This window comes from Phascolarctos cinereus, unplaced genomic scaffold (assembly GCF_003287225.1).
Source record: "Phascolarctos cinereus isolate Bilbo 61053 unplaced genomic scaffold, phaCin_HiC Scaffold_9;HRSCAF=440, whole genome shotgun sequence".
In the NCBI taxonomy this organism is placed as follows: domain Eukaryota; kingdom Metazoa; phylum Chordata; class Mammalia; order Diprotodontia; family Phascolarctidae; genus Phascolarctos; species Phascolarctos cinereus.
This window is the reverse complement of record NW_027556402.1, coordinates 61,361,343-61,380,870: the sequence shown is the minus strand read 5'-3', so window position 1 is coordinate 61,380,870 and position 19,528 is coordinate 61,361,343. Positions and strand designations below refer to the sequence as shown.

Sequence of the window (19,528 nt, the reverse complement as noted above, 5' to 3'; positions counted from 1 at the left end):
CCCATTTGATTTTCTCCAGAGGTCTATCATATCTTACTTTTCTAAAATTATTTTTTAATCTCCTTAATTTCTTATTTTGCTTATTTTATGGTTAAATTTATTGAATTCTGAGAGGGGAAATTTTAGATCCCCCTCAAGTAGAGTTTTACTGTGTATTTCTTTCTGTAACTCATTTAACATTTACTTCAAAAATTTAGATATTATGTCATTTGATGCATAAATGTTTAATACTGATATCACTTCCTTTTCTATGATACCTATTAGCAAAATATAGTCTCACTACTTATCTTTTTAAAATTAGATCTATTTTTGATTTTACTTTGTCTTAAATCAGGTTTGTTACCCCTGCCTTTTTTTAATGTCATCCGAAGCATAACAGATTTTTTTTCTATTCCCTTATTTTTACTCTATGTGTCTCTTTGTTTCAAGTGTGTTTCTTAAAATCAAAATATTGTTGGATTCTTATTTTTAATCCTTTCTGCTATCTAATTCTGTTTTATGGGTGAATTCATCCCATTCACATTCATAGTTATGATTACTATTATGTAGTATCCTATTTTCCCCCTCTTTATCCTTCTCTCTCTCTTTTTTTGCCCTGGTTCTCCTCAAAAGTCAATTTTGCTTATAACTACTGCCTCCTTTAATCTGCCCTCCCCCCCCATTCTCTTATTTTCTGTCCCTCCCACTTGTAAGATAGATATTCTATACCCAATTGAATGTGTAAATTATTCCTTCTTTGAGCCAATACTCATAAGAGTAAGATTCAAGCATTGCCAGCCAGGACTTTTCTCATCTTCCCCTCCACTGTAAAAACTCTTCATATCATGCCTCTTTTATGTGAGATAATTATCCCCATTTTACCCCTTCTTTCTCCTTCTCCAATTTCATTCTTCTTTTTTCACTCCTTGTTTATTTTTTTTAATCATCCCATCATTATCAATTCACACTCATGTCCTCTGTCTACATATATACACTCTAAATAACTACTCTAATAATGATCTGAGGAGTTGTAAGTGTCATCTTCACATATAGCAATGTCAACATTTAACCCTAATTAGTTCTCTTTCATGTTTATCTTTTTATCCTTCTCTTGAGTCTCATGGTTGAATGCAAATTTTCTTTGGAGTTCAGTTGTTTTGTTTGGTTTTCCCAATCAGGAATGCTTAAAAGTCCTCTATTTCATTAAATATTCATTGTTGTTGTTGTTGTTGTTGTTGTTGTTGTTTTTCCTCTGAAGGATGATACTCAGGTTTTTTTGTTTGTTTGTTTGTTTGTTTTGTTTTACTGGGTAGCTTATATTTGCTTATAATTCTACCTCATTTGCCCTCAGGAATATCACATTTCAAGCCGTCTGATCCTTTAATGTAGAAGCTTCTTTAATGCTGACTGTGGCTTCAGAAAATTTGAATTATTTCTTTTTGACTGCTTGAATAGGAGATTTGTGATCACCGGCCCAATAGTCTTTGCTGTGGTTTTTACCCAGGAATAGATATTGTTTAACTGTAGCCACAAATGCTGGTGCTCATGCTGACCCTGGAACTGTGACCCAGTCCCATGTTCCCTTGTGGCTGCAAGTGCTAATTCTTTCTGTCTTGAAACTGGGATCAAGGTCCCTACTCTTCTTTTGCTACAAGCATTAGTGCTCCTCTTTGCCCTGGGACTGTGACCACACATCTGGATGATGCAACAGGATCCTGAAGACAGTGCCAGCGAATGGTCACCTGTAATCTCTTTCTGACCAGATTTCTAATCCCCTTTACCATCTGTTAGCTGAGAACTCCCAGAACTACTGCAACTGCTGATTCATTTGCTTTTAAGGCCTGCTGCTGACATTGCAGGAGCAGTGGCTGTGCTGCACTCTGGAGCTAATCACCACCCAGGTGTGACAGACCTTTCCTGCCAATCTTCTTTGTTGTCTTAGGCTGGGGAATTGTTTCACTCTGACCTTTTAGCTGATTCTATGATCCAGAATTCAATTTGAAGTGTTATTTTAAAGCTGTTTTGGAAGCGAATCTGGGAGAGTTCAGGTGAGTTTCTGCCTCTGCTCTACCATCTTAATTCCATAATAATCTTGGTGCAACAACTATACTAGGCATGATACTTTGTAAAGATTAGACATTTTAAAGATGGGCTTTCTCTGTCTTTAAGAATTGATATTAATAGTCTATTGTTTGAAAGTTAACAGTTTTTTTTTTTAGTTTGGCTGAAATAGGACTTTATGTAAAACTGAGAAAATTGCCTCTGCCTCACTGTCAAATTATATTTAAATGGGAATGTGGTTTAGTAAGGTCAATTAGGAAAATGAACTCTAAGACAAGAAATGAGTTTCTATTTTGATCATTCCTTTAAGTTGGAATGTGTTAGGCAAGATTCACAATTAATTTTAGCTAGAAAATGTTTAACCAATCCTGGAAGTTAAGCAATCAGAGGTAATAACATTTATAGATAATTTTCAATAGTAGCCATGTGTGGTATAAAGATACTAAACATATCACTTGAATACATTTTATCTGCTTCTCAGGAAAGACTAAAAATTCCTAACCCCTGAAGATTATAGTCACAACACTTGGACTTTCTACATTATTTCTCTTTTTCTTTCTCTGCTTCCTGAATAAGCAAACCTATTTTTTTTTATCAACTAAAAGGCTATTATTTATGATCAACTAATGAAGATATCTTCATTTGTTCTTTTATTTCCTTCTTTCCTTCCAGGTGTGAATGTTCAAATCTGGCATCAAATGCTTACTAACTTTATGATTCTGATTAAGTTTTTTGAACTATGTTTGCCTCAGTTTCTTCAAATATACATCTTTGATAAGATGAGAAATTCTCTTAAACAGACTTTGAAAAATTGTCATGGCAAGGAAATGTAGTCATCAAGGAGATGTGAGTAATATATCTATTTGGAATTCCATTATTTATCTCCAAGTAATTTCCTCATCTTTTATTTGCATGTACACTTTCCTTCATCTTTAATAAATAAAATATCACCTTTTTGCATCAGTTATTTCCCTCTAGTCTCCTGCCAATTATAGCCTGCATTCTATTTTGGTATATTGATGAGTTTTCAAGTTCATTTTCATGCTAAGATGAGAGGATGTGAGGGTTTACAAGACGCTGAAATGACATTTAATATAGTTGCAGCATTTACAAACCCACAACTCAGAGCAAATGTTAAACATAATATGAACATTAGCTCACAGTATATGTAGAGCACAAAGCCACGTGTAATTCCCCATGTCTGCACCTGTTTACAAATGATGCAATGCAGAGTTATAAAGATGAATTTGAATAACAAAAGCTGAAAACGCAGTAGTTAGGAAGATCAAGAGAAATCCAAGGGAGAAATAATAAGGGTTTAGAATAGAGATGCTCTCTCAACCATATCAAAAGATTTTCATAATATATTAAAAATATAAACTGTATTATGCAGGCCCAGAAACTCAGATTTCCAAAGAAATCCTGAATACACTAAGGACAATCTTACAAACAAACAATATAATTCATTAAAGATAAGCACTACCATCTTCTACAGCCTAGTCTTTGCATTTGGAAAGGGAGAATACAGTGAACTTCTTCCCACTCATTATTTATTGTATTTGTTCCTATTGTGAGAGCCTAGATTACCACCTGGCAGAAAGCAGCTTGATGTTATAACGTGCCATGACTTATTGCATGTTCCTGTAGCTCACCTAATGAAAGAATATATAATGACACTGGATAGCTTTCATACCTTGTCCTCATTTGAGGGCACAATTTATGCAGAATCTCGCATGGTTAAGGGAGATACAATCATTCGGTTACTTCTTAGCGAACCATCAGAAGCAGCAAAATCACTTTGGGAGGAGAGATTGCTGTGGCAAGTGCTGGGCACTTAACTGAATCATCTTACTATATTAATCTATTAATTAAGTATTTATTAAGCACTTTCTATGTGCTTATATATATGTGTATGTGTGTGTGTTTGTATATATATGTATATGCATATATACATGCATACATACTTAAACATGTATACATATATACATAAGCAAACATACATATTATGTATGTATATATATTTTTGTGTACATACACTTTGAGAGAGACAATTATGAGACTGTTTCTATAACCACCTTATGACAGAGAGTGGCTATATCTGTTATTTTTGTAGATTCTGACATGGCCAAAGGAAAATATTGCATCCATTAACCATAACTTACATAATTGAGTCTATGAGCTATAGAGACTCATATATATTTGTACTGATACAAATAAGGATATCTTCTTATCTTCTTTTACTTCCTTCCTTTCAAATGGTAAAGTAGATAAAGCACTGGATTTGGAATCCAGAAGAGCTGAATTCAAATCTGTCTTTAGACACTTTATAACTATGTGATCCTGAACATCACCTAAATGGTTTGCCTCAGTTTCCTGAATTACAAAATGAGAATAATAATAGCACCTACCTCCCAGGCTGTTGTGAGGACCAAATGAGATAATATTAGTATAAGATTTTCATAATACCTGGCATATAAAGGGCATTTAATAAATATTTCCTGACTCTCTTGTCTTCTTCCATATACTAGACTGTATTCTAGCCATGACTCACAGGGTTGGGAGATTAGATAGGATGATAAATTATAGCACTTGCCCTCAATGAAGTTATAATCTAGTCGAGGAAGATAAAAAATGTAAACATATAAATATAACACAAATGGGGTTATTCTAAAAGTATAAGAAAGTGAACATAAAGTACTTTGAATTCATATGGAGAAATATCAACATGTAATTCAATAAGTAAAGTAATATTAAACAATTATCTATATATCTGCTGAAATTATATGAAAAAACAGATTATATGACGCTGAAAAACAACCAATCCCCCATCACCTATACATATTTATTGGATAAAATGTATGTATATATACACATATGTTACATATGATCTATAATATATGCCCAGGCATGTTTATATATAAATATAATGTGATTTCATCCATGTGTTATCTTTGTACCAATGGAGGGACAAACCTTGTCCATAATCTGTCCTAGGGAGGTGCTTGAGACATAGGTTAAATGACTTCCCCAGAATAAATCAGACAGCTAGCAAGTGTCAGAGCCAGGCATTGAACCCAGGTCTTCATAATTCATAACTCTATCTACTACTTTATGGTAACTATTATACAAGTGTTAGTTATTCCATTCTTCCAGGCTTCCTCTCAGATATGTAAATGGCTTAGTAAACACAAAGCCATGTTTGATATAATGAGATTCTGCGTTCTGTTCATGTTCTGCATGAACATGAACAAATATGTCAAACCCTGATTATCCCAGACCATACTCTAAGGCTAGAATTTGCCCAGAATTGACAATAGCAAGTCAAGAGAGTTTCTATAAATAGAGAGAATGTATAGTTCAATGAAAAGGACCTTGGATTTGGAGTCAGAAGAGGTGGATTCAAAACTTGCTTATGACATATACTAATCATGTGGCCCTGGAAAATTGCCTTAACTTCGCTGGCCCTTAGATGATTCTTCATGTGTAAAATAAGATGCCTGAGAAGAACTGCACCAGATAGTCATTGACTATGGGAACTATAGTAAGAAAAAAAAATCAAGTTACAGGCAGATGAACGAACATGTTCTTACAAAAAGCCAACGTCATTGTGAGCAGAAGGGTACTATAACTATCCTGATTATGAGAGATATTGCACTACACTTGCTGTGCAGGTCTTGGTTCTTTCATTCTTTCTCTTCACCACACTAGCGGTGATAAGCTTTGAAAAGGCATATATTTATTGCAGTATCAGGAATGATGCAAGTTTAATAATGTGATATACAGTTGGAGATGCCAGTTGGAGGGGGTATGACAGAAAAGATCATGAAAGTTAAAATTTTCCTTGTTCACATGAATGACATTGGCCACAGTGCAAAACTCTTTCATACAGGAAGGAAGGATGTACTTTGGTTATAATATCTACCACAAGAAAGCCAACATTGGATTTCTAGGATATCCCCAGGTCAGGGACTAAATCAAATGGTATCATTATCAACCACTTCTCATGCTTAGAAATCACTCTTTCTAGGGTTGGACAGACAGTGCAAAATCTCTGTTGCCACAATCTGACAGAGGCCTGCTACAAGTCTTATGCAAAGTCACTTGTGACTTTTTGTTGGTGTTTCCCTACCTGGTGAGATATGAACCAGAAGACAGGAGGATCAAAACAGATATGCAGTAATCACCTGGGAACTCTGACTGCTGGTAAGAAAGTTTCAGGCTTATCATATTACTCTTACTGAGAGTCTAATAGCTCCATGTTTTGAAAGAGCAAGGTAGAGCCAACTTTGTCCACCAAGGAGCTTGGGTAGTTACAGAAGTTCAAACAACTATCTGATGAGTGTCTGGTACAATTGTTCTTACGTGACTTACAGAGCCAATGCCAAGGTACTCTTCATAACTGACTTCCATAGCAGGGGAAACTCAACTAAATTTATTACAGCCTCTAAAAGGCAATACTATTTGTCCCTTTTTAGTTAGCTGAGACAGGGAGTTACTCACACCTGCTCCTATAAAAATGGATTCCCCTTGCAGCCAGGTCCCTAGTGGAAATCTACAAATCAGGGAGTGAACTTCCTAAAGGGAATGGATTTGTGAAATTAGATTTGTTTACCACCCACTCATACCCAAGCCATCTCAGGGTCAATTAAACCTTGCCTTCTGAATGAATATCATAAGAATGACTTTAGATTTTAGTTATGGGTTCCCCCTGCTGCCTATAGAGATACACAACAATAAAATTGTGAACTGACTAATGGGTGACTTTTGAGGGGGGTGGATTTTGACTGTTAATCTGTGCATATGTAGCTATCTATGGATATGAGTGAATGTTCTGAGAGTGGTAAAATGAGTCTCTACATTTTCCTGCCTGCCAGGTGGGTGAAGGGCAATGACACCCTCGTCTGCAAATGGTTTGGGATGTGAGTTCTGAATCATGAAGTAAATAAAGCAAATGATGGTTAGCTAGTATAACTGTATTGGGGATTCAGCACTAAGGACACTAGGGGACTTTCAACCTCACCCAAGCCTGACTCAACTTTGAAAGCCATTTGAGTCATTCAGGAGAGGTTAAATAAATCAGATCATGGGGGGTAAGGGAGAAGAGATAGAATCTTTGTAGATCTTTTCAGCAATCCTTGTGCACAGGTCAAATGGAAACCCCTTAAAGTTAGCTGAACCATAACATGTATTTGTCACCATGTAGCATAGGGTCACTGTGTGAAGATGGATTAAGTGAAAGATGTTCTCTGGTGACAGAATGAAGGAAGCTGGAATATTTTGTTATACCAACTCCCTTACAACAACTTTGTGGTGCCTGAGGAAGGCAGGTGGCACCTGGCAGTTTACTGTGGAGCTGAACAAAGTCATGATGCACAGCATACAGCTGTTTCTGAAATTCTCAAAGTTGTTGAATAGGCAGCCCAGATCCAGAGTGAATGATATGGAGTCATTGACCTTACCAATGTTTGTTTCTCTAATTCTATGGCTGAGACTAGCCAGGGGCCATTTGTTTTGACCTCAGACAAAATGCAGCATTTTACTATCCCTCCCCAGGGCTACCTGAACTGTCTCATACAAGTCTCTACCGATGGGCAGAGACCTGAAAGAGACCTTCCATCCTAAGCACATTGATCTAGACCAATACAACGATGACGTAATGGTGACTTTACCAGATGAGGCTATGGTGTTTCTTGGTTTCACCTCCACAGGACAAGAGGCTCCTCCCAGAATAAGCTCATCACTTCTAATGTCATCACCATGCTGATAACTCAATCCTAGACAACACTTCCCTCAGCCTCTTTTCCTCTCTGATTGGAGGTAGAGAGGTAGAATATAAAATCTTCCTTTACAGAAAACAGAAGTTGGACTTTCAGTTCACTCCATTTTGCACTTGTTGTAATTCATATTTTCAGTTTCAGTAAAGAAGTTATCAGAGCATGTCTAGGTACCCCTTCCCCACCATTACCCTCCCCATCAAGTTTCCTGCTTCCTTTTGTGTGTTGACTTCTATTAAATTATAAGATCCTTGAGGGCATGACTTGTCTTTTTCTTATTTGTAGCCGAAGAGTTTAACACAGTGCCTTGCACATATTAAACACTCAGTGTTTATTCAATTGAATTGAATTGAGTAAGTGGCATGAATTCAACCCTAATAAAATTTAGGGAATGGCCCATTCAATCAAGTTTTGGGGAATACAGTAGATGAGGGAAACCTAGAGGATTTTGGGAATAATTTGGATTAAGTTCCTGACACTTGCCTCCCCAAGACATAAAAAAGCCCAGAGATTTATTATAATCTTCATATTTTGGAGAATCCATATTCCTCTTCCTGGTATCAAAATGGTCCCAATTTACCATCTTCTGCAAGTCTGTCTCTTTCAAGTATATTCCAGATCAAACTATATCCCTCTGTCATATAAAGCAAAATGTCCACTAGTCTCTCCTTTTAGACTGTTTTGACCCTGCAAAGAGGATGCTGCTGAAGGTCTCTGCTCAAAAATATTACATAGGGTTGACATCCAAGCAATTAAACTCATAATTCCCCATCTAGTTGCCCTCTTGGACTTAAGAATCTTTAGAATCTCATTTTTCTGCAAGATAATATCAATGCCAAAGCTCACAAATCTTCCATAAATTGTTAACAGGGTTATGGGATAGCCTAGTGTCTAGAGACCTACTTGTCCATTGTGACCCACCTTAGCAATGGTTTACTTTTTTGGTGGCTTCAGTTATAATAGAAGCCAAATTAGAAATCTGGTCAGAGCTCACATTAGTAATGTGTAGAATAAGCTTCTTTCCAAAAAGGGTTGTTACTACTTGGAGTTGGCAAATCAAGTTTTAAGGTACATTAATAACGGTTGTGTGTTAAAGAACAGTTGGGCAAAATAAAGATGAAGTACATTGTTGTTTGGGGACTTAAAGGAGGGTGTCATCTCAGGTAGGGGAAATCTTAGTGTGAAAGTGCTTTGTTATTCTGAAAGGGGAAACATACATTTCACCCTTATTTGAGAACAAAGAATGCCTGAGAAGTTGGACTTAATTTTTCCTATTGATCAATTTTAAATGATGTTGCTATGTAAGATCATGCTGTCCACTGGCTGGTTCCACTTTTGAATATGTGGAAAAGAGTGAGAGTCTGCCTCAATGCTTGTTGCTCAGGACAGAACCTGCCAGATGGAATGACTGTGGCACTGGTTCCTGAGATGTGACTTGGGTAATGTCACTGGTACTGAAGATATTTTGTGATAATTTTTAAGTAGGGGTAGATATTTTTTAGTGCTTGAAAACAAACTCTGGGTTGTAGTATTTCAGTTTTTTATTAGGGTGTCCACAGAGGACTGTATGGGGTGTCCACAGAGGACTAGCACCTCTGGTGTGAGAGTTACTGAGCCCTTTTCAGGGCTGCTCATCCACCTTTGGTGTTAACCTTTTACCCAACTCTCACCTGTGGCTCCAAGAAATTGTACTGGTAAAACTGTCTCAGCATATGATATAAGCCAGGTTGAGGAGAGCTGACAGGCCTCAAACCTTTTGATGCTAGAGGGATGTCTACCCCAAGCATGTGAAGACTTCCTTGGTGGAATGGATAAATAAGAATATTTTGTTCCAATGACCACGAAGGTGTCTGTAGCACATCCTGCGCAGCACTTAGAACTTGGCGAGACATCAAAGACACCAAGGTCCTCCACCGCATCCTGGGCTGTCACCAATTATCCTGACTTCTGCCTTCCCACTGAAGACTCTGAAAGAGAGAGTGAGTCTGATGACTTTGTGCAACTCTGCCTCACTTAGATCCTATCTGTGATGTCATTGTACCCTCAGAAACCAAAGATGAACAATAAGGAAACGTCGATTATTCACCTCATTATTTCTTACCCTGGCAACAAGACTTTCTCATATCCCTGAGTCAGGTGTCCTCTTTACTCTTTTTAATTTATTTTTTCTCTATATTCTCTTTCTTTATTAGATAGTTCGAGAACCTTGAGGGCAGGGACCATCTTATGCCTTTTCTTTGTATTTTCATGCTTTAGTCCAGTGACTGGCACATAGTAAATACTTAATAAATGTGTATTTACTCTGACTTTTTTACCTGAATGGAGCTGCTCAAGCTTACTGGCTCATCATCATCATCTTTGCATTACTAGACTTCTGTGAATGCTAAGACATGGCCACATCCACCCCATGCACTGGGTCATTGAGATCCTATACTTAAACCTTCTAAAGGGGGTGGGGGAGACTTTTGTCCACCTTGACATTATATTTTTCCTTTTTGGTAATTCTTTGGGGTGAAGTTATATGCCCCCTAACATCTTTTTTTCTGTCTTTTACCTCTAGTACTGCCTGTATTTGGGTGCATTGTACAGTAAAAGACATGACAATATCTAAATAATTAGAAGGTCTTCTAGAACAGAACTCCTGAACCAAATGTATATGTAATGAAGAAATGTTTAACAAAATTTTTAAACAATCTAATACAACAAAGACATGTTAATTTGTGAGTTTTCTAAGTCAATTTGTGGCCCACATATTTCTATTTGTATTTAATACCACTGCTCTAAAGATCATTATGTCCTTCCCCTCATGGTATTGCTATATGTTAGAACTAGGATTACCTTGTTTCCCTGCAACAGGAATTAGTTTCCTCCAAAATAGGAATTCGTTTCCCCTACATGCCAACAAAAGAGGCAAGTAGATGGCTGCATGGTTCTAATTCTGGGTTGTAGTCGGGAAGAACTTAGTTCAACTCTGGCCTCAGACACTCACTCACTATGTGACTCTGTAGAAAGCACTTAACTTCTGTTTGTCTTAATACAATTGAGAAGAAAATGTGAACCACTCCAGTATGTCTGCAAGTAAACACCATGGAAATTATTAGCGTGCTTCGGTCCACAGGGTGATGAAGAGTTGGATATGATCGGAAGACTAAACAACAACAGAGCTATATGTGGGACTTAACTGATCCCTTCCTCTCTGAAGTAGCTTTGTGATCATCCAAAGACACAAAAGTCCCACTCATGTCGCATCAGGGCCCCTCCTACTTGGTGGATTTCTGATCCTCATGTGAGTCACAAAGGGGTCCACATCCAGAAATGTTAAATGCCACTTTATCTTTGTTATATAGCCTTGCTGGATATATGTTAGGCAAAGTAAACCTTATTTTGTTGAATTGTAAAATAACTTAGAAGTTCCTCCTATAGTCCCAATATCAAACACGAACTAAGACAGTGTTAGCGTTAGTCCTTCCTCTAACACAAAACTACAATGACAATTTTGGAGACCATGATGGTGTCTTATTAAAATAGGTTCATGATGCTGCTGTGGTGCTTTCTCTTAAATGAGATATGGAAATCAGCCTTTGCTTGCTCATTTTCATTAAGATATCCTTTCACCGTTAATCACATTTTCTGGCATTGCTTTCAGATAAACATGAAGAAAATACTACTTCCAAATGGTAGCATAATGACTTTAACGAGAGGTATACCATTTAACACAATCAAGACAAAGAAGCGGGGGCACAGTTTGCCAAATGTTTCCCTTCCTTTTCTAGAACCTCACTCCTAGTCATTTGCTTCTTTCTGCACACTGTAGTTTGAAATAAGAACAGAAAGAATATTTGCAAGTAACAATCTGCTTTCAGAAAAATAAAAGCATTGTTCCATATATTGTGATTACTTCATGGTGTGGCAGGGGAGGGTGAATGAAAGCTCAGATAAAAATTCTTCACTAAAAACATCGATTACCAGTGAGATGAAAACGCTCTGCATTAAAAAGTGATAATTGTGGCTAGAGCTGTAGGGACTCAAATGTCTCGGCAATATAAATGTAAATAGGCCATATACTTTGGGCCTGCCAAGGCTGACAAAACTTAGAGGATAATCACTTTCAGGTTGGAAAAAAAATTTGCCAGATATGGTCACTTCAACTATGGCCAAACATCTGGATACATGGTTTCAATAGCCTCTCAGCTATAAATATACTTCAGGAAAAATAAAAACATAGTAATATCAATATTATATATTAAAGACAATTGGCCAATAAGTAAATAAATCAATTGGTTTTAAATTTGTTTTCATTTTTTGGACAGCAAAAAGGAGGAAAGCAGGAGTGAAAAAGAGAAATACTTGAAACTAGGAAACATGCAATTCAGGTATACATTCTAAAAGACATAAAATTTTTATGTTGGAATACAGGCAAAACTTGCTTTTAATTGTTTCCACTTCTTCCTGGGGACAAATTCAGGGACAGCAATATGGACCACTGGGAAGTGTACTGGACCAAGGCAGTGCGGTGGATAGATCTGTATCTCAAATCAGAAAGACTTGAGTTCAAATCCAGCTTCAGATACTATGTGACCTGGGCAAAACACTTCACCTCTTTTGGCTTCAGTATCTTCATCTGTAAAATGGGCATAATAATAGCACTTACTTCAAAATGTTGTGAGGATCAAATTAAATCATATTTATTTGTAAAGTATTTTGCAAACTTTAAATTGCTACAAAATGCTAGATGTTGTTATTGATCTTATCATTATGGCAGTTAACTTCCTTGACCCTCACTTTCCTTCTCTGTAAAGTAAGAGGTTTGGACTCTTTAGAATTTGAGCCACTTCTAGCTCTAAGTCTTCTATCCTTATCTATAATTCCTCTTGAATTCTCTCCAGATAATTGTTCCTTAAACATATATTGTGATTGATTACAGACCTCCTATCACTTTATTATTTTTTAAATGTAGGTTTTTTAATAAGTAAGTACAAAATTTTATTTCTTTATACAACTTTAATGGGATTTGGACCAAGCTACTAGGATTTGTTTAAAAAATCAAAGCAAAGAAATGACATAAAAAACTGTAAGTAGGTCTGAATCCAAAGATTTCTCTCTAATAGTACCAAATGCTACAAGGTACAGATTATCATACAAATGTGTACAAATTTTAAATACAAATACAATAGCATTCAGTTTTAAAAACAAGACAAAAACAAAGAATAGGCCCATATCAGAATTTCCTTACTCTGTAAATTGCAAACTTAGAAAGAAGCTTGTCTGGTTCTGGGTCCAAGTCTCAGCATTCAGTCCTTGTAAAAATGGAATTTTTCTGCAAAAAGGCTTTGAGTCAAGAGGCCAACCCAGCTGCTTCCCATCCCTTCCCTTTCCTCCCTGTTCTTTGGTTAAACCACACAGCAGCTTTGAGTGGTGAGGGGGTGCGCATACAGCTCCCAGTGACTGCCCCAAAGCTGAGCTATGTGATGAGGAGACGGGAGCCTCAGAGGCTCCCCAAGAATTTCCTCTGAACCTGCCGGACTGGAGTCCAGGGAGAGGAGGATGCACAGAGAGAAGCCAGCAAGCAGATGTCCAAGAGGCAGACCACAGAGGCCAGACCTAACTCAAGCAGACCCCCTGCCCCCAAACTTCAACTGCTTTCCCTCCTATAAGAAAGTGAAATTATTCTGGTTGTGTGGAAACAAGGCTAAGAGAGCATGGTCACATACACACACATTCACACACACACACACACACACACACACACACACACACACACACACCCCACATACACATGGCTTAGCCCTTCACCTTCAGCACAGCCCACACATATTTCCATGAGGTGTCAAAGTATACAGAAGTGGTTCAATGGGCAACAGGCCTGGAATCAGCAAGGCTCATTTTTGTGAGTTCAGATCTGACCTCAGATACTTACTAACTGTGTGACCCTGGGTAAATTATTTAACTTTCCATTTTTTCTAATCCTCTTTGCTACTCTGATGATTGTGAAGTAGAATCTCAGAACTGCTTTTATTTGTATTTCTATAAGGATAAGAATTCAGTATTTGAGAAAAACTGCTAGGAAAATTGGATGACAGTATGAAATAAATTAGATTCAGACAAACACTTCAGACCTTATATAAAAATAAGCTTCAATTATATCTGTGACCTAAATATAAAGCCACACCATATACAAATTAGAGAAATATGGAAAAATTTCTTATCATTTGTATCAATTAAAAAGAAAAATCATGACCAAACAAAAATAGAGGATTATTGAAGATTAAACAGATAATTTAGATTACATAAAATTAAATATATATGTATGTGTGTGTATACAATTAAGTATATTAAAAGGTAAGTTTAAGAGGAAACTATTGGGTAAATAGATATTTACGTGAATTTCCCTGACAAAAAACTCAGTTCCAAGATATTATATATGTATATATATATATATATATATATATAATATATATATATATATATATATATATATATATATATATATATATATATATATATATATATATATATATATACACATACATATATGTATGTATATTTATACATACACACACATATAAATGTGTACACACACACACACACATATATATATGCACATATGTAAACTGTCACAAATTTACAGGAAAAAAGAGTCATTCCCCAGTTGTCAAATGGTTCAATGGTATGAACAAACTTCTCATGGGTAGAAAAAAATGGAAAAAAATACATATTAGAGGAGTTATGAGAAAACAACCATATTTATATACTATGTGTAGATCTGTGAATGATTATAAATATTCCAGAAAACCATTTATAATTATGTACAAGAAGTGCAAAACAGTGCATGCCCTCAATCCTGCTGTACCAATGCTAGGTTTGTTTCCAAAGACATTGAAGAAAGAAGAAAATGGTCTTTTATGTATAAAAAAATACATCAGCTCATTTTGTAATGGCAAAAACTGGAAGACTAAGAAGTTGTCTAACAATTAAGGAATGGTTGAATAAGTTGTGGCATGTAAATATGATGAAGGATTGTTGTACCATAAGATATTAAACATATGATTTCAAATACATATGGAAAGATTTATATGAACTGATACAGAGTGAAGTGAGAAGAAATGGAAGAACAATTTAAATTACAGCATCACTATTATAAAATGAACAATGTTGAGGATTTTTATATATTAATGAAGCAGCAAATGAGCAGAACCAGGAGAGCAACAATATTGAAAAAATAAATAACTTTGAAATCATTGAGACTTATGATCAGTACAGATTCCAGAGAAGGGATTGGTAATAAAATATCCTACCATTACAGAGAAGTGATGGATTTAGTGTGAGGAATGAGATAGATAGATAGATAGATAGATAGATAGATAGATAGATAGATAGATAGATAGATAGATTTCAGGGATTGCTGTAGTTGAGAAAAAATGTATTAACTCTTTGTTGAGTTCCCTGTACTCTCAATTTTGCTTAATTATTGTGCTTTGTCACAAGAAATCTATTATGAAGTAGGATTAATTTGTAAGTATTTGTAATATAAAATCAACGATTATCAATAAAATTGAAAGCATAAATTAGGGTAGCTAGGTGGCAGAGTGGATAGAGTGCCAAGCCTGAACTCAGGAAAACTCATCTTCATGAATTCAAAACTAGCTTTGTGAACCTGAGCAAATCATTAACCCTGTTTGCCTCAGTTCCTCATCTGTGAAATAATATGAAGAAGGAAATGGCAAACTGCTCCAGTATCTTTGCCTAGAAAACCCCAAATACGATCACAAAGAGATGTACACAACTGAAAAATGACTGAACAATATAAATGAAAAATGAAAGGAGCATCATTGATCTTGCTATAGTTGTGAAAAATTTTCTATGATGTTACTTACAAATGAACTAAGTAAAAAGAAAATATTAGCAACATTTTTTCTATTCTAGTAGAATTATTTTAAATAAAGGATATCTAAAGGACTTGTTACATTTGTAATCATATCCATATGAATTCATGTCTAGAAGTACACCTCGTTATTACAACATTTCAAAAGAACACTAATTTTCCTCCATGTGTGTAAATGGTTTGCCAAGGCAGATCACAACAGGTCTCTGGAATTTTCAATATTATTTCCTTTATTTAAAAAAAAATCTACTAAATTTTGACATTCTTATACTTTTTAAATTTTGAGTTTTGAATTCTCTCCCACACCATACCCAACTCACTGAGAAGGCATGCAAAATAATATAAATCATACAAATGAAACCATGTTAGCCACGTTTTTTAAAAGGAAGAAAAATTAAAAAGTGAGAAAATATACTTCAATTTTCACTCAGAGCATCTGTTCTCTTTCTGGAGACAGACAACATTTTTCATCGTGAATCCTTTAGAATTATCTTGGATCACTGTGTTGTCAAAACTTCTGTAACAATTTGTTTTCCTAATCAATGACAATAGCCTCACAACAATGAGCGGTGATAAATTAAGAAACAGTAATGGTATTTAAAATAACAGTTATGAAGTCCAACTGAAGCTGGTCAAGTGTATAAAGAAGAAATTCATACTGAAAAAAACATAGTCCAGGTCAAGAATTGAGCATGAAATCATTAAGGTGGTTGTATTTTTTTTTTTATCTCAAGGAGGAGAAAATATTGAAAGAATGGGGGAAATCATGAATTATATTAATAACAAGAAAAGACAATTGAAATATCAATAGCTATTGATATATTTACCTTTTTTTCCTATTTATAAACTCTCTGTGGGAATGATCTACACATATGTCAAAAGTAAACGATTATATATATATATATATACATATATATATATATGAGAAACAGAAGACTTCCACAAGTGATTTTCTATAACAGACCACATATTCACTTAAACAGTTGATTCAAAAGTGTAGAGATGATAAAATCCTACTGTGTTTATGTTTGTAGATTACCTAAATAAATAAATAAATAAAATGAAAGCACTTGACTCAATCTTAAAAGCTCCTCTCCATGATCATAAACATAACATTTTAAATTTTAATAAAAAGCATTAACTGCTATATTTAAAATATATTTTCTGTATTGTTTGTGTTAATTCAGTCCCACAATTTCAGAGTAAAGATTCAATAACTATTATTTGCTTCTGCACTACTTATAAGAGCCTTAAATTTTATGGAAACTGAAGATAGTAAATGTGTATGTTGTTTTGCTTGACTACATTTATTTCTTACAAGAATTATGTGTGTATGTGTATATTGCACAGGAGGTGGTGGAGAGGACTGAGTTCTTCAAAGGAAGTATATTGGCATAGGCCAGCTAGGAACAGAGCTGCCAAAAGCAAACAAACAAAAAAAAGACACAAAAGAGGGATATTGAGCATTTTTTTAAATATACAGAAGAAAACAGAAGGAAGTTCAGGGGGAAACACATATAAAGACCCCTTTGAAATTAACACGCTAATCTTAGTGTGTGTACATACATATATGAATATATGTGTGTGTATATATATATACATATATATGTGTATATATATGCATGCATATAATATGTTCAAAGAAGGTATTAGTCATGAAGATTTCTGTCATCACAAAAAGAAAAAAGAAAACAGAATGCTTTTGCTTTGTGTGTATGCAAATGTATTACATCTGCAAGACAAGTTAATATCCAATAACAATTACAGTTTCAATGACAAATTAAAATTTAATGGTCATACTTTAGTTTCAATGTATAATGTAAGAGTTCTGAATTAATTAGAATTATTAATCATGAACAATAATTACTTTCTAAACTGTTTAAATATTTTATTTTTAATTAAATTAGTTTTCTTTAACATAGAACTTATTGTTTGTTAGTTGGAAAAAATAAGTGTTGCAGATATGTTTAGCAGAACAATAATGATAAGGAAACTAAAGTCATTGTGAAAATTTACTCTATCCCTCCAAATCAAAGAATAATTTAAGCCTAGGAATTAATGACCACTAGATCACAAAACAGCTTCAGAACTATCTAAATGAATAATTAATGGTAATATTCAATAATAAGACACTTTACACATATGTCCATAAAATAATGTATTTTTTATTTTCATGTTTCTAGTTTTATGGCAATTTATGGAAATAATTTTTGTCAATCAACTAACATTTATTAAGTGCTTATTATGTACCAGGTTCTGCGTTTAGGGCTAGAAACAAATAGAACAAAAAAGACAGTCCCTTACAACAAAGGACTTCTAATCTGATAGGAGAGGACAACACATAAAAGGGAGCTGAAAGCAGGAGTGGGGAAATGGTGGTGAAGTCCAGAGACTCAGGAACAGAACCAAGAGAAAAGTGAAAAAGTAAGCATGGCTTCCTTGGCATTTCCTTAAACGAAAGCTAGAGGAAGAATGCACTCACCAACTGAACTAGAGCTGCAGGAGCACAGCAATTTTCTAGCATGAAGGGGAGTATCCTTCTTCCATTGTACAAAGCCAGAAGAGAAATATTGGTTCCTTTTATTACTTCGATTAAGATTCCAGTATTATCATCAGCAGCATGACCTTTGTGACCAAATCCAGTCACCTAATGCTCATCATTTTAATGCTGCACTTGGTATTCATGCTGTTTGTTATTGCTGAGAGTTTTAGTAGTTATTCCCCATTGTGTTGTTTGTTGCTACTGAGAGTTGTAGTAGTCTATTTCCCATTAAGTCATCACATTTTAAATGCCTCAAAAATTCTTCACTATTACATTATTTTACCTCAAAAATCAAGCTGGAAATTTCACAATCAATATTTTACCTCAATTTCTGTCTGACTTCATCCCTGTCACACTTACAAAAATCAATAGATGCATATAAGCAATTAATCACAGCTAATTTGTTTAATATCTGTGCATAAAGGTTCTGTATTAGAATGATTCTATGAGACATAAACAATCAGTCAAACACAATAAAAAAAATGAAAAAATAGGAGAAAACATAAAATACCTCACAGAAAAAATATCAGATCTGGAAAACAGATTCAAGGGAGATAATTTTAGAATTATTGGACTACCTAAAAACCATGACCAAAAAAAGATCCTGGACAGCATCTTTCAAGAAATTATCAAGGAAAATTGCCCTGACATCCTAGAATCAGAGGATAAAACAGTCATTGAAAGAATCTACCAATCACCTCCTGAAAGAGGTCAGAAAAGGAAAACTCCAAGGAAGATTGTAGCCAAATTCCAGAATTACCGGTTCAGGGAGAAAATACTGCAAACAGCCAGAAAGAAACAATGAAAATATCAAGGAGCCAAGATTACATAGGACTTTGCCCTTCTACCTTAAAGAATCAGAGGAGTTGGAAAATAATATTCTGGATGGCAAAAGAACTTGAATTACAACCAAGAACCCATCAAAATTCAGCATAATCTTTCAAGGAAATGGATAGACAGTCAATGGAATAAACTTTCAATATTCACTTTTACGAACTTTCTTCATGAAAAGACCAGCACTAAACAAACAAACAAACAAAAACAATCTTCAAGTACAAGGCTCAAGAGAAACATAAAAAAGGTAAACAGGAAAGAAAAAAAAACATTTTATTCAATAATATTTAAACTATTTTCCCTACATGAGAAGATAATAATTGTAACTTTTGAGAACTGTATCTCTCTTAGAACATTTAGAAGGGTGTGAGTATAAGTATAGACAGATGCTATAGATATAAGTTGACTCTGATGTCATGATATTAAAAAAAAACTTAAGTAGTGAAAAAAAGGATT

At 35.0% G+C, this 19,528-nt stretch overlaps 1 long non-coding RNA gene across 2 annotated transcripts in view; it reads left to right on the top strand.

Annotated features, from left to right (window-relative positions):
* Window positions 1–1,671: 1,671 nt before the first annotated feature.
* The window catches only part of LOC110195654 (uncharacterized), a 30,891-nt gene continuing 13,034 nt past the window's right edge, over window positions 1,672–19,528 (top strand). Inside the window, exons 1-4 of one of the 2 annotated variants that reach the window (XR_002320948.1) lie at window positions 1,672–2,027; window positions 2,713–2,886; window positions 6,068–6,243; window positions 7,749–8,054. This is a non-coding gene — a long non-coding RNA (uncharacterized LOC110195654). Of the gene's footprint in view, window positions 2,028–2,712; window positions 2,887–6,067; window positions 6,244–7,748; window positions 8,055–19,528 lie in introns of those variants that run through there. The other variant, XR_002320950.1, reaches the window with a different exon arrangement.